The following is a 16,089-nucleotide window of genomic DNA, read 5'->3' as shown; positions in this document are numbered from 1 at the left end:
TCACTAGCCTTTTGTCCTAAAGAAGACCCTCTTGTCTTGGGTTAGGACAAAAGAGAGAGGCTTGTAAGAAAGAAGGGATAAGGGAGAGAGAAGGAGAGGCTTTTTCTTGGATGATCTTTAGAACCCCAAGGCACCTCCTTATTTATAAGAGATGGAGGGATGCATCATAAAGGGATGCATCCCATCCACACACCTCATCATGATGAGGCATGTGCCAAGAGATGCATCCCATCATGATGGGGTGCTAAGGAGAAGGGTGTATCAACTTCTTTCTCACATCTCCCTCTTAAATCCTGATGATCCAAGGGCCCAAATGCAGTGAACCAAAGCCAATGGTCCAGATCTAGGCGCCATCTAATGGTCCAGATCAGGGCATCATCATCCAGGGTGCCATCCAATGGTCCGGAAGCAAGATGCCATCACCGATGGTCCAGATTCAGGCACTGAGCAACGGTCCAGATCTTTCATCCAGAGAGCCATCCAGTGGTCCAGATTCAGGCGCTGAGCAACGGTCCAGATCTTTCATCCAGAGAGCCATCCAGTGGTCCAGATTCAGGTGCTAACCAGTGGACCAGATCCTTCATCTAGGAAGCCATCCAATGGTCCAGATGAAGGCACCAACCAGTGGACCAGATCCTTCATCCAGGAAGCGATCCAATGGTCCAGAAGTGAAGGCCCTAAACCCAATCCAATTGGGTTTAACCAACTTAAAGAAAACATTAAACCTAATCAAATCAGGTCTAATTAAAGCCAAATGGGTTTCAACTCTTGGCTAACCCATATTAGGTCATGATCTAATCATATTAGATCAACCTAATCTAAGAATCATATTCGAATTTAATTTGAATCAGGAGCTAGGGTTTGCAACACGTGCTAGCATGTTCATCTTGCAAACATAATCTAATCCAATTAGACCTTTGATCAATTCCCTTGTGTGTGACCCATTGGGTTCCTTATCTTAGCCAGCAGTAGGTGCAGGTGCAAGTTGACCTAACCTGATTAGAATACCTCTAATCCAATTTAGGTTCAATTTAGTGCTAAACCTGACATAGCAATCAGAACCTTTCTGATGCTTTGATCTAATCAAACTCTTTGATCCGATCAACCCACAAGACATGATTGACGTCTAGCAGCGTATCATGTCTACCCGGAAGATGAGGAATGTATTGGACAAATCCAAACATACCCTTCAGTGGAAAGTTACTGTGCAATTCAATCCCTCAGTCATACTACATCCTGAATAAGTGCTCGAGTATGGATCAATATCAAACTCAATCACTTATTCATGTCTCTCTCAATCTTTTATATGATAATTCAAACAATGAAACATTAGAAACTCTTTCTAATATTCATTTTGCTTTGATCAAAGGCTTCTTGAATCATCATAAGATTAGAGTAAGTAGGATGTTACCTTCTCTTACTAGAAGTGACTGATTCCTTGTTGACCTACTCACAACCTTCGTACAAAATCCACCATATGCAGAATACCCCGTACACAACGCAATGTCGTGAATGAGGATAAACCAAAACATAGCTTCAAGTGCACAAGGTACCATGGTGATCTCAGGTCTAAGGATCACTTGCACAACTCCCACTATGAGAACCATCTTTTGATAATTAAGTAAGAATCCATAAGATGTTCTCATGGCTGGTCATTTCAGTGAACTCATTCCTCTAATAAGCACCCACATCTTTGTATTAGTGTCTCACACAAGTGATTGTAAGATCAATCACCCTCTACATTGAGCATACATAAGATGTGCCAGTCTTTCCGGTGATATTGATCCCCGACTCAATATACCAATTTGACTGGGAATATTCTAAATTAGGATTTTAGGATTTTAGGTCTCACTGGTATGATCTCATCATAACCCTAAAACCAATGTCCTAATTTATGGGGTTCATCATCCAATAATAAAATAGATAAGCAGCAAATGATGAAACATAATGCCTTTATTGATATATATCGAGTGTCAAAGTACATGATTTGGAGGATTACAAAGAGAAACCCATCAAATGATTGGCTTATAGGGCATCTACTCTTTCAATCTCCCACTTGCACTAAAGCCAATCGCCCTTATATTTTAACCCCATACAATCGAGGTGACGATTGAATTGCTGCTGTGGTAGAGCTTTAGTAAATGGGTCTGCTATATTGTTCTTTGTGTCTACTCGTTCAATCTTGACGTCTTGTCTTTCGATTATCTCTCGAACAAGGTGGAAGCGTCTCAAAATGTGCTTGGATCTATGATGAGACCTTGGTTCCTTAGCCTGTGCAACTGCTCCAGTGTTATCGCAATAAACTGGGACTGGTCCGGCAATCTCAGGAACTACACCCAGCTCTGTGATGAACTTCTTCATCCAGACTGCTTCCTTAGCAGCTTCACTAACAGCTATGTATTCTGCCTCAGTAGTTGAGTCAGCTACAGTTTGCTGTTTGGAACTTTTCCAACTCACAGCTCCACCATTCAAAGTGAAGATATATCCAGAGATTGACTTGCTATCATCTGGATCAGATTGAAAGCTAGAATCTGAATAGCCTTCTAGTTTCAATTCTGATCCTCCATAAATCAGAAAAACATCTCTAGTCCTTCTCAAGTATTTGAGAATGCTTTTCACAATTTTCTAATGATCCTCCCCGGGATCTGCCTGAAATCTACTTACCATACCCAAGGCATAAGCTACATCAGGCCTGGTACATAACATAGCATACATGATCGACCCTACTGCCGAAGCATAGGGAATAGAACTCATTCTATTCCTCTCTTCAGATGTCTTAGGAGACATCTTCCTAGAGAGTTGTATGCCATGTCCTATGGGTAAGAAACCTTTCTTACTTCCATCCATGTTGAACCTCTTCAGCACATTATCAATGTACCTAGACTGGGACAAACCTAGCATCCTTTTAGATCTATCTCTATAGATCCTTATACCAAGTATATAGGATGCTTCACCCAAGTCTTTCATGAAAAATTTCTTTGATAGCCAAGTCTTGACCGATTGCATCATTGGAACATCATTTCCAATGACCAATATATCGTCCACATATAATATCAAGAAGACAATAGCACTCCCACTAGTCTTCTTGTACACACAAGGTTCATCTATATTTTTAATGAAGCCAAACTCTTTGACTATCATGTCAAAATGGATGTTCCAACTTCTAGATGCCTGCTTTAATCCATAAATGGATTTCTTAAGCCTACATACTTGATTTGCTCTCCCTCTTGAGACAAATCCCTCTGGCTGTGTCATATAGACCTCTTCCTCAAGGTGACCATTAAGGAAGGCGGTTTTGACATCCATCTGCCAGATCTCATAATCATAGTATGCAGCTATAGCAAGCATAATCCGAATAGATTTGAGCATAGCTACTGGCGAAAAAGTTTCATCATAATCAATGCCTTGTTTTTGCCTGAAACCTTTTGCCACTAGCCTGGCCTTGTAGGTTTCTACTTGGCCATCAGCTCCTATCTTCTTCTTGTATACCCATTTGCACCCTATTGGAATCACTCCCTCAGGTGCATCAACCAAAGTCCACACTTGGTTTGTATACATAGAATCTATCTCGGATTTCATGGCGTCCAACCATTTGTTAGAGTTCCTACTCTTGACAGCTTCCGAATAGGTCAGAGGGCCATCGTTATCAATGATGTGGGCTTCATCATTCTCAATGATAAATCCATACCTCTCAGGTGCATTTCGCACTCTTTCTGACCTTCGAAAAGGAGTAGTGTGTAGTGGCTGTACCTCTCCCATGGGTACATCTGGTTGAGGATTATTATGTGTCTCACCTTGTAGGTCTTGAACTTCATCAAGTTCAATTTTTCTATCCTTGCCCTTTTCTAAAAAAAACTCTTTTTCCAAGAAAGTGGCATGCCTAGCAACAAATACCTTTTGTTCGGTAGGATTATAGAAGATATATCCTAAACTGTCTTTAGGATAACCTACAAATATACATTTGTCCGATCTAGCACTTAGCTTATGTCCAAAATTTCTTTTGACATAAGCATGACAACCCCATATCTTAAGATACTTAAGATTAGTTTTTTTTCCTTTCCATATCTCATATGGAGTGCTAGATACAGACTTAGATGGTACTCTATTTAATATTAATGCAGCAGTTTCTAGGGCATGTCCCCAGAAGGAAATTGAAAGATTTGTGAAGCACATCATGGGCCGTACCATATCTAATAAGGTACGATTCCTTCTTTCAGCTACACCATTTAATTGTGGCGTATATGGAGGTGTCCATTCAGAGAGTATACCCTTTAATTTAAGATAGTCTAAAAATTCACTAGAAAGATATTCTCCTCCTCGATCAGATCGAAGAATTTTAATACACTTTCCAGTTTGTTTTTCGACCATACTTTGATACTCTTTAAATTTATCAAAGGCTTCAGATTTATGTTTCATTAGATACACAAAACCGAACCTTGATAAGTCATCAGTAAATGTGATGAAGTAAGAGTATCCATCTCTAGCTTGAGTTGACATAGGACCGCACACATCAGTGTGCACGAGTTCTAACAACTCACTTGCCCTTTCTCCATGTCCCGAGAATGGAGACTTGGTCATTTTACCCATAAGACAAGATTCACAAGTTCCTAATAATTCAAAATCATAAGGGTCAAAGAATTTATCTTTATACAACTTATGTAACCTTGTCTCACTAATATGACCTAATCGGTAATGCCAGAGGAGGGTATTATTAATATTTTCTCTTTTTCTTTTATTATCTTTGCCAATATGAAACATAACATTATTAAGACATAATACTAAAAGACCATTTTCCATAGTGCCATGACAATAATACTCATTAGATAAAGAAATAGAGCAACCATTGCTCTTTCCATTTATTTCGAATCCTTTCTTAAGCAACAAAGGAATTGAAATTACATTTCTAATGATTTTTGGCATAAAATAACAGTCTTCTAGCTTCAAGAACTTTCCGGAGGGTAGCTCCCACAACCGGTATCCGATACCCATGAATTAGAATCAGAAAAACTTAATGTCATATTGGCATGTAATAAAAACATACCTTTTGATGCAACACTTGCATCAGGCTTCACACTTGCAAGAAAGCTCTTGCAGTTCCTTTTCCAATGCCCCGTCTTGCCACAGTGGAAACAGGTACCGGGTCCAGAGATTTTCTTTCCCTTCTTCTTTTTGATGCGACTCTTAGGGTTTAGTTTTTTCTTTGAACCCTTATTGCCCGACTTCTTCTTTGAGCTCTCACCAACAAGAAGGATCGGACCCTTGTCCTTATTGATGTGAGACTCTGCTGTTTTCAGCATATTTAGAAGCTCAGGCAGGGAGGAATTCAGTTTGTTCATGTGATAATTCACGACAAACTGCGAGAATGAGTCGGGTAGTGATTGCAGGATCAAATCCTGACTGAGCTCACTGTCCATAGCAAAACCAAGTTGACTTAATCGAGTGATTAAGTCTATAACCTTTAAACAGTGGTCTTGCACAGACGATCCCTCGATCATTCTAGCACGGAACAACTGTTTAGATATCTCATATCTAGCAGTTCTGCTCTGCTTACCATATAACTCCTTTAAGTTAAGGAGTATGGAGTGAGTATCCATGCTATCATGCTGCCTCTACAATTCATTATTCATAGAAGCAAGCATGATACATTTGACAGTCAAACTGTCATTTTTCCACATACGATATGTGGCCAATTCCTCCTCAGTTGCATCTTCCCCTGCTGACCCTAGGTCAGGGGTTTCAAGAATGTAGGAAAGTTTTTCTTGTGTGAGAACAATCTTTAAATTCCTCAACCAATCCACATAGTTGGGACCAGTCAATTTGTTTGTATCTAAGATACCTCTAAGTGAGAGTGAAGATGCCATTTTTGCAGAATTAATCTATAATTACAAAGAACACTAATGTAAGCAGACCAATCATGATGACATGTATTCAATCAGACAAGGACTTTTATCTAATTGTTACTCCCACTATTTTTATCGAATATCATAACTCTCAAGTATGATAAACGAGAAAATACTAATTTTCTTAGTGGGGTTGAGATCCAAATTCCTTATAAAAGACCTTGTGGGAATCACAACAAGCCCTTATAAGTTCAAAGGTAGGAAACTCTTTCCAATTGCATTCCATGAAATTCCCAACTTTATTCTGTCTGTGGAGTGATTGATTAAAACCCCATTTGATTTTGATGAGCTCAAAGCATTTGAGTATATCTTGTGATTACTAATGAATTCAATTGAGTGTTTCAGTGAAAATCCTGTCCAAGTGTATCTAGATTTGGTTCATAGTATTTTGGATAAGTTAAGAAGTCTGCTGAACCAAAGTCTGAGACTCGAGTCGACTCCCGAGTATCACGAGTCGACTCCAAGCGTATCAAGTTCACTGGCACGAGCTCGAGTCGACTCCAGATCAGTACGAGTCGACTCCGACTGAGAACAGACAGAAGGACAGAAAGCTTCATCTCAGAACCTGTCAACGAGTCGACTCCTGAAGTGCGCGAGTCGACTCCAATGTTCACCGAGTCGACTCCAGGAAAGTAAGAGTCGACTCCAAGCAGTCACAGGCAGAAAAGTCAGAGAACGATTTTCGGACTCTGAGATTCGAGTCGACTCCCGCAATACGCGAGTCGACTCCGAGACTGAGCGACCATCGACAGACAGAAAACCATGTTACTGCCTTTGAGATTCGAGTCGACTCACAGACAGCTCGAGTCGACTCCGAGACAAGCTTCACGTCAAAAGGCAGAAGACCAACTTTCGGAAACTGAGAGCCGAGTCGACTCCAAGGAGGTTCAAGTCGACTCCAAGACTGGATGAGCCAAAAGACAGAGAATCGAGAGTTCGGGCTCTGAGATTCGAGTCGACTCCAAGGACAGTCGAGTCGACTCGAGTGGACAAAATTCAAAATTGGATCCACGGACTTCAGTGGATGAGCCGACTCCAAAATTGCCAGGTCAGCTCCAGAAGTTGGCGAGTCGACTCCGAGTCAAGACGAGTCGACTCCCAGTCGTGACGGCAACTTTAATTCAAATTTGGAACAGTTGCCGAGTCGACTCCGGAAAAGCTTGAGTCGACTCCCGCTACAGCCGAGTCGACTCCTGATCGCGCGAGTCGACTCCAACCCACCAACGGTCATATTGTCAGGCTGTGCAGAGTGTGCAGAACGGGCAGAAAAAGCAGTGTAACGGCTAGTTTCCGTGGGGGTTGGCTTAAATAGCCACAGAAGACTGTAGCAAGGCAAGGAACACACATTCCACTCCAAGCATTCAAGCTTTCAAGCTCTCCAAGTGCTCTTCAACGAAAAAGGGAAGATCTGCATTTACTGCTCCAACAACATCTTCCCAGCATTAAAAGCTTCCTCCTCCAGCATTCAAGCCGACCACTCTTTCAAGAGGAGACCGGAGTTCAAGAAGCCTTGCCTCTTCACCAGCTTAAAAGCGTTTGAGGGCTTCTAAACTCCTTCTTGTTTATATTGCTTTAAATCTGCTTAAGAGAAGCTTGTTCTTCTGTTTTTCTTTCTACACATTTGTATTACTTGGTTCAATCGGGGGATTGAATCAAGGGGATTAAGGTTGGTTGGTGAGCCAAGTTAAAACCAACGTGTGTAAGGGTTTGATTGTGAGCCCGGGAAAACAATCGGGGTTGGTTCTAGTCGGTGAGCCTGGGAAAATCGACCGAGTTCGTTGTGAGCTCGTAAAACAACAAGTTTGGTTGTGAGCTTGCAAAACAACCGGCTGTAATCCAAGGGGGTTATAGTGAAATTCCCAAGTGAGACTTGGGGAGTGGACGTAGGAGCAAGGGTTAGCTCCGAACCACTATAAAACTTTGTATTTGTATTGCATTGTCTCTCATCTTCTTCCCCGCACACTACTCACAGCACTTAGCTTTAATTAAATAACGTGTTGTAGTTTTTAATTAACCACCCACAAAGGTTTAATTAGCCAAATTATTTTAAAACCCAATTCACCCCCCCTCTTGGGTTGTCTATCTGGGCAACAAGTGGTATCAGAGCCAAAAAAATTCTTCCACTCAAGAGTTAAAAGATCAAAATGACAACCCCATTTGGATCTTCTCACATTGAGGGTCAGTCCACCCAAAGACCCCCTTTCTTCAATGGATCTGACTACTCATACTGGAAGGCTAGGATGAGAATATTCATCCAAGCCCAAGACTATGAGATGTGGTCCATTGTAGTAAATGGGCCATACAACCCATCCATATATGTAGATGGTGTTAAGGTACCTAAGCTAGAAATGGATTGGGATGAGCATGACATGAGGAAGGCACAACTAAACTCTAAAGCAATGAATGTGTTCTATTGTGCCTTAGACCGTAATGAATTCAATAGGATTTCAACTTGTAATTCAGCAAAAGAAATTTGGGACAGACTTGAAGTGACCCATGAGGGCATGAATCAAGTCAAGGAATCCAAAATAAACATCTTGGTTCATAAATATGAACTATTTAAAATAGATTCAAATGAAACAATCACATCCATGTTCACTAGGTTTACTGATATTGTCAATGGTCTAAAAAGCCTTGGCAAGAACTATACTAACAGTGAGCTTGTCAGGAAAATCCTTCGGTGTCTACCGAGGTCGTGGGAAGCTAAAGTGACAGCAATCCAAGAAGCCAAGGACTTGAACAAGCTACCACTTGAGGAGCTTCTTGGATCCCTCATGACGCACGAGCTCACCATGAAACAACACAACGAGGAAGAGTCCTCCCATAAGAAAAAGGTAATAGCCCTTAAATCTACTTCTTCTAACAAGGACTTGTCTTGCAGCAGCAGCAGTGAAGAAGAAGAAGATGAGGAAGATGGTGGTGAGGCTCTTCTTGTGCGCAAGTTCAAGAAATTCATCAACCACAAGAAGTCCTATCATCAAAGGAGAGGCCCCTCAAATTCCTACCGCAAAGACAAAGGTAAGGAAAGGGAAAATGAGGGGATTGGTTGTTACGAGTGCAAGAAGCCGGGTCACATAAGAGCGGAGTGCCCCTTACTGAAGAAGGGGAGTAAGTACAAGAAGAAAAAGGCACTTGTCACTACCCTATCGGACTCTGACTCATCATCCTCCTCATCAGATGATGAACAAGAAGAGAAGGCCAATTTCTGTTTCATGACCAACGAAAACGAGGTAACTTCCGACATGCATCCTGATTTTTCTTTTGATGAACTTTATGATGCATTTAATGAATTAATGGTAGAATATAAGGCTATAAATCTTAAGAATAAAGAACTGAAAATAACTAATCAATCATACCTACATAAATACGATAAATTAGTTAAGGATAAGGATTTAATCACCAAAGAAAATATAGAACTTAAAACAAGCAACCAACTTTTAACTCAAAAGACCAACACCTTAACTAAAGAAAATAAAAAACTAACTAAGGAATTTTCAGAACTTAAAAAATATAAACAAACCTTAGATAAGGATCTTACTAAAGAACTTAATGATCTAAAAGCCGAAAATCAAACACTAACTAAAGAACTTAACAAATACAAACCCTTAGTTGAAAGATTTACCTATAGTTCTGAAAAATTAAACATGATACTAAATAGTCAACGTGCAGTGTTTAATAAAGCCGGTTTAGGATATAAACCAAGGAATAAGCAAAAACTTCTTAGTAACTTCTTTGTTAAAGCTGGAAAAACAAAAACTAAGAAAATAACCTGCTTTTGTTGTGGTACAGTAGGCCATAAAGCAAATGTATGTAATTTTAGGAAAAGTAAAACTAAAAGAAAAATTAAAAGGGTATGGGTTCCAAAAGGAACCAACTTGACTAACCATGAAAGACCCAAGAAAACTTGGGTACCTAAGATGACATGATTTGCTTGTGTAGGAGTGTCTTGCAGCCAAGGTCAACAAAAATTGCTGGTATTTGGATAGTGGCTGCTCAAGGCACATGACGGGTGATAAAGACCAATTTTTCACCCTTGAAGCTATGAAGGGAGGTGCTGTGACGTTTGGAGACAACAACCAAGGTCACATCATTGGTATTGGTAAAGTTCAAATCACCCCTTCTACTTTTATAGATAATGTTAGATATGTTGATGGTCTTAAGCATAACTTGTTAAGCATCAGTCAATTATGTGATAAAGGATATGATGTTATGTTTAAACCATCACTATGTATTATAACAAATCCTAATGATAATAGCTTAGTTTTTAAAGGAATTAGACATGGAAATGTATATGTTGTAGACCTAGAAGATCTTGCAAAACATAACCAATGTCTAGTTGTAAATGAAACTAAAGATAATGATGCTAGTTGGTTATGGCACCGTAAGTTAGGTCATGCAAGCATGGACACAATAACTAAATTAGTTAAAAGAGACTCCGTGATAGGTTTGCCAAAATTAAAATTTGAAAAGAACAAAATATGTGAAGCATGTCAATTTGGCAAACAATCTAGGAACTCTTTTAAATCCATAAAATGTGTCTCTACCTCTAGGCCTCTAGAATTATTACACATGGACCTATTTGGTCCAACTAGAACAACAAGTCGAGGTGGAAATAAATATGGTCTTGTTATAGTAGATGATTACTCTAGGTACACATGGGTCATGTTCCTAGCACATAAGGATCAAGCATTTTCTATGTTTAAAAAGTTCCATAAGGAAGTAACAAATGCTAGAGAGTCTTCAGTCATAGCCATTAGAAGTGACCATGGTACCGAATTCGAAAATCAATTATTTGACGAATTTTGTAGTAAAAAGGGGATAACCCATAATTTTTCTGCACCTAGGACACCACAACAAAATGGAGTTGTGGAAAGGAAAAATAGAACTCTAGAGGAAATGGCTAGAACGATGTTATGTGAAAGTAACCTCCCTAAGTACTTTTGGGGAGAAGCCATTAATACTTCCTGCCATATATTAAATAGAGTTTTATTAAGACCCATTATAAAGAAAACACCATATGAACTGTGGAAAAACAGAAAACCAAAGGTTAATTATCTTCATGTTTTTGGATGTAGGTGTTTTGTGCATAATAATGGGAAAGACAATCTAGGGAAATTTGACCCTAAATCTGATGAAGGAATATTCTTAGGTTATTCTACAACTAGTAAAGCCTATAGAGTATTTAATAAAAGAACCTTAGTCATAGAAGAATCTATACATGTAGTATTTGATGACTCTAGTGACATCTCCTCTAGTAAGAAAGTTAATTTTGATGATGATGTTGAAATACTTGAGGAAAAGATAGATGAGATGGGATTACAAGATGATAATCAAAAGTTGATTGAAGGAGAATCATCAAGCCAAGAGGCTATTATGGATCATGGGCTAACAAAAGCTTGGAGGTATGCTCACGGGCATCCTAAGGAACTCATTCTAGATGATCCATCTCAACCGGTTAGGACTAGAGCTTCACTAAGAAATCTAAATAGCCATCTAGCTTTTGTTTCACACTTTGAGCCCAAATATATAGAAGAAGCCGAAAATGATGTAAATTGGATAAATGCAATGCAAGAAGAACTAAACCAATTTACTAGAAACAAAGTGTGGGATCTAGTAGAGAGGCCTTCTGAATATCCAATTATAGGTACAAAATGGATATATAAAAATAAGCTAGATGAAAATGGAATTGTTATAAGGAATAAGGCTAGACTAGTGGCAAAGGGTTATAATCAAGAAGAAGGCATAGATTTTGATGAAACCTTTGCTCCCGTAGCTAGACTTGAGGCTATTAGACTATTATTAGCATATGCATGCTCTAAGAATTTCAAACTATTTCAAATGGATGTAAAAAGTGCATTTTTAAATGGGTATATAAATGAGGAAGTGTATGTAGAACAACCTCCTGGTTTTGAAAATCATCAATACCCTAATCATGTGTATAAACTGAACAAAGCACTTTATGGATTAAAACAAGCACCTAGAGCATGGTATGAGAGACTTAGTAAATTCCTATTAGAACATGAATTCTCTAGGAGAAATGTAGATACAACATTATTTCTGAAAAGGCAAAATAAGGATATGTTATTAGTACAGATTTATGTTGATGATATCATTTTCGGTGCTACTAACAATCGCCTCTGCGAGGAATTTGCTGATTTGATGCAGAGTGAGTTTGAGATGAGCATGATGGGAGAGCTGAACTACTTCCTCGGGCTTCAAATCAAACAATCTGAAGGAGGCATCTTCATCAATCAAGCAAAATATATCAAGGAGATGCTCAAGAAGTTTGATATGGAGGGAAACAAGTCAATCAGCACCCCCATGAGCTCATCATGTAAGTTAGACCAAGATGAATCAGGTAAATCTGTAGATCAAAAACTTTATAGAGGTATGATAGGTTCTTTACTGTATCTTACTGCAAGTAGACCTGATATTATGTTTAGTGTGTGCATGTGTGCTAGATATCAGGCTAATCCTAAAGAATCACACCTAGCTGCAGTTAAGAGAATATTTAAATACTTAATAGGAACTAAGAACATAGGGCTATGGTACTCTAAAGAATCCAGCATAAACTTAATAGGGTACACAGATTCAGACTTCGCTGGATGTAAGCTTGATAGAAAAAGTACCAGCGGGTCGTGTCAGTTTCTAGGAGAAAACCTAATCTCATGGTTTAGCAAGAAACAAAACTCGGTTGCATTATCCACTGCAGAAGCTGAATATGTGGCAGCCGGGAGTTGTTGTGCTCAAATCTTGTGGATTAAACAACAATTAGAAGATTATGGCATTAAACAAGATAAAATCTCCATTAATTGTGATAATACAAGTGCCATAAATCTAACTAAAAATCCAATTCAACATTCAAGAACTAAACACATTGAGATAAGACATCACTTCATAAGAGATCATGTATTGAATGGTGATGTGTCACTCCAATTTGTTTGTACTGATAATCAATTAGCCGATATTTTTACAAAACCCCTAAGTGAAGAGAGGTTTAGTGTGCTTAGGAGGGGATTAGGAGTGATTGATCCATCCTAGTGGGAGTTTCCACTAGATTAATTGATTTTGATGATTAGAATGTGGTTAAAATAGAGTTTCTATTCAATGATCATCAAATCAGATCCCAATTAGGTGATTTTCCCTCATTTGGCACGGTTATAGCATGACTTTTAGGTGCGTGCCAAGGTTAGAGACTACTCGAGTAAGTTTCAGAGCCGGCTCCTAAGGGGGAGTCGACTCGCGCATTTGCGGGAGTCGACTCGCAAAGATGGCAGCTGAGGGGGAGTCGACTCGCACATTGTCGGGAGTCGACTCGAAGTCTACAGGCGCATAAGGAGAGTCGACTCGCGCATATTCTGGAGTCGACTCGAGGTCGAGTCGACTCGCGACTCAGGGGAGTCGACTCGCAGTCGGGATCCGACTTTTTAACCCTAGGTTTGTCGTTTCGCAAACACTTTTCCTCAAGCCGCCACTGTTCAAAAAGCCCTAGAGCCGACTCCTAGGTCATCCCCGATCGTCTCCAACCCCTTTTTCCGTCGATTCTCCGCCGGACATTGAGTTTCCGTCCGTTCCTAGGTCATTTCCGGTTCGTCCCGAGCTTCCTCTGTCGACCCTTTCACCGTTCTTTAGTTTTTCTTCCCGTTTTAGGTCAAGATGCCTCGTAAGACCGTGGTTAGGAAGAGGTCCCGTCCCGAGGCCGGTCCCGAGCGGCGCTCCAAGGCGCAGCACGATCCCGCGAGGGAACCACCTCCGGCTTGTTCCCCGCCTAGGGCGGTTCCCGCAAGGCCGTTGGCCGGGAAGGCCGTCACCACCGGGAGGTATGTCGACTTTGACTATCTCTCCTGGGAAGGGTTCACCATAGGTGATAGGCTTAGAGCCCAGGGGCTAGAGTACTTCCTCACTTTGGACCTTCCCACTTACCCTGGCCTTGTTCAAGAGTTTTATAGTACCGTCCGTCGGGGAGATGGAGGTATCGAGGGCACAGTAGTAGGTGTCCCTGTGCGTGTCACGGAGGATCTCATTGCCCACATCCTCCACCTTCCATTAGTAGGGGTGGCTCCCGCACACCCTGAGGATAGAGTTGAGGCCCTTACGGTCGTCTTAGGGCATCCACCTCAGTCCCCCCTAGACGAGGTATCTGCTAGCTCACTTCCTATTGAAGTGAGAATCCTTTTGAGTATTCTGTCCAGATCCATCTTTCCTAAGACAGGAAGATTTGATTTTGTAAATGAGAGGGACCTAGCTGTTATGTCTTACATTCTTCAGGACACCCCGGTCAACTTCCCCAAGCTCATTTATAGGTATATGTGTGAGCCCCTAGACAGACCTAGGCTCTCCCTCCCATACGGGATGATATTCACTCTTCTCTTTAGGCAGTACGAAATTTCCATTCCTGAGAAGGAACCCTCTCGTGCCTTGCGATGGACTGATCGCTTGTGTACGGGGACCATGCACAGAATGGGGTTTCGGAAGAGAGAAGGGATCTGGGATAGGAAGTCCACTCTCACTGCTCAGACCACCAGACCATCGCCCAGTCCTGAGCCAGATTCAGACTACCCAGACCTTCCAGACCATCCAGACCTCCCATCCACTCCTCCTGCTCCTACCACCTTTGTCGGACCTTCCTCCTCAGCTACACCATCTATGGAGGTCCGAATTGATCCAGAGCAGCTCCGGGAGCTGCGGCAGGAGATCGTCCGAGATCTGAGGGATGAGCTGCTTCGGGAGCTCCGAGGTGCGGTGCCTGCCCCCACTCCTGCACCCGTATCTTCTCAGTTGGTCCCTTCCTTGACAGCCGTGACTGACATGACGGCTCATGTACGGGAAGAGATCTACAATGTCCGGAGTTTGGTCCAGGCCCAGTTCCACAGCATGAGTGAGGTCACGAGCTCTACTCGACAGATGCGAGAGGAGATAGGTCGTGACATGCACACCACCACCGAGGGGGCCGAGCGCTTGGCGAATGTACTCATCGACAAGCTGGACGCACTTCAGACATCGGTGACTGGGCTTCAGGCGTCGGTGACAGAGCTCTCCACTACACATAGCAGAGCCACCACGTCTATTATCACGCAGCTTGGACATGTGACAGATGCAGTCACCCTCCTCATGGAGCAGAGCCGATTGAGAGGAGGAGCACCATCCTCGAGAGGAGGTGCCACATCCTCCAGAGGAGGAGATGCATCCTCGAGAGGGGGAGCTTCATCCTCCAGAGGAGGAGATGCATCCTCGAGAGGGGGAGCTTCATCCTCGAGGAGGACATAGATGTGTTTGAGTTTTGTTTTGTATTGTTTTACTTTACTTATTGTATGCTCAAATATACTTCAATTCATATCAATACAATGAGTAGACATCTTATCTTCAATTATGTGCCATTTGATGATTGGTTGTGCCATTGATTGTGGTTGATTACCTCCTTTTTGGTATGATGACAAAAAGGGGGAGAAATATATATAAAATGTGTAAAAGGGGAGAAATATGAAAAAATATGTAAAAGAAATCAATGGAAATAAATAAAAAGATAAACTCTTAAAAACACACTCAAATTTGTTCTAAGTGGATTCGGTACCTCGAGGCTCATTATCTCTCTTTTGGGGCTCCTAATGGAGTAATCTCCAGAATCTATTCAAGGGATATTCGGAGATTAGCTGAATCCTACTCAAGAACAAATTGACAGATTTTTCCTCTAAAAACAAAAAATTCAGTTCAAAAACTTCAAAGCATTAAAAGGAAATTCAGAGAATCAAAACATAGTTGAATGCATATATTGAGGGGGAGAATCTGAATTTTAATCAAGCTAAATCATTAATGACATATAAGCCAAACAATTGATTGCATAATATGAAGGCTTATATAATTCCAAATGCAAGGGGGAGCTTTAACTCCGAAATTTGTTGTTTCACTGCGAGAATGAGTCGGGTAGTGATTGCAGGATCAAATCCTGACTGAGCTCACTGTCCATAGCAAAACCAAGTTGACTTAATCGAGTGATTAAGTCTATAACCTTTAAACAGTGGTCTTGCACAGACGATCCCTCGATCATTCTAGCACGGAACAACTGTTTAGATATCTCATATCTAGCAGTTCTGCTCTGCTTACCATATAACTCCTTTAAGTTAAGGAGTATGGAGTGAGTATCCATGCTATCATGCTGCCTCTACAATTCATTATTCATAGAAGCAAGCAT

This window comes from Phoenix dactylifera, unplaced genomic scaffold, assembly GCF_009389715.1.
Source record: "Phoenix dactylifera cultivar Barhee BC4 unplaced genomic scaffold, palm_55x_up_171113_PBpolish2nd_filt_p 000629F, whole genome shotgun sequence".
In the NCBI taxonomy this organism is placed as follows: Eukaryota; Viridiplantae; Streptophyta; class Magnoliopsida; order Arecales; family Arecaceae; genus Phoenix; species Phoenix dactylifera.
This window is presented reverse-complemented; position numbering follows the sequence as displayed.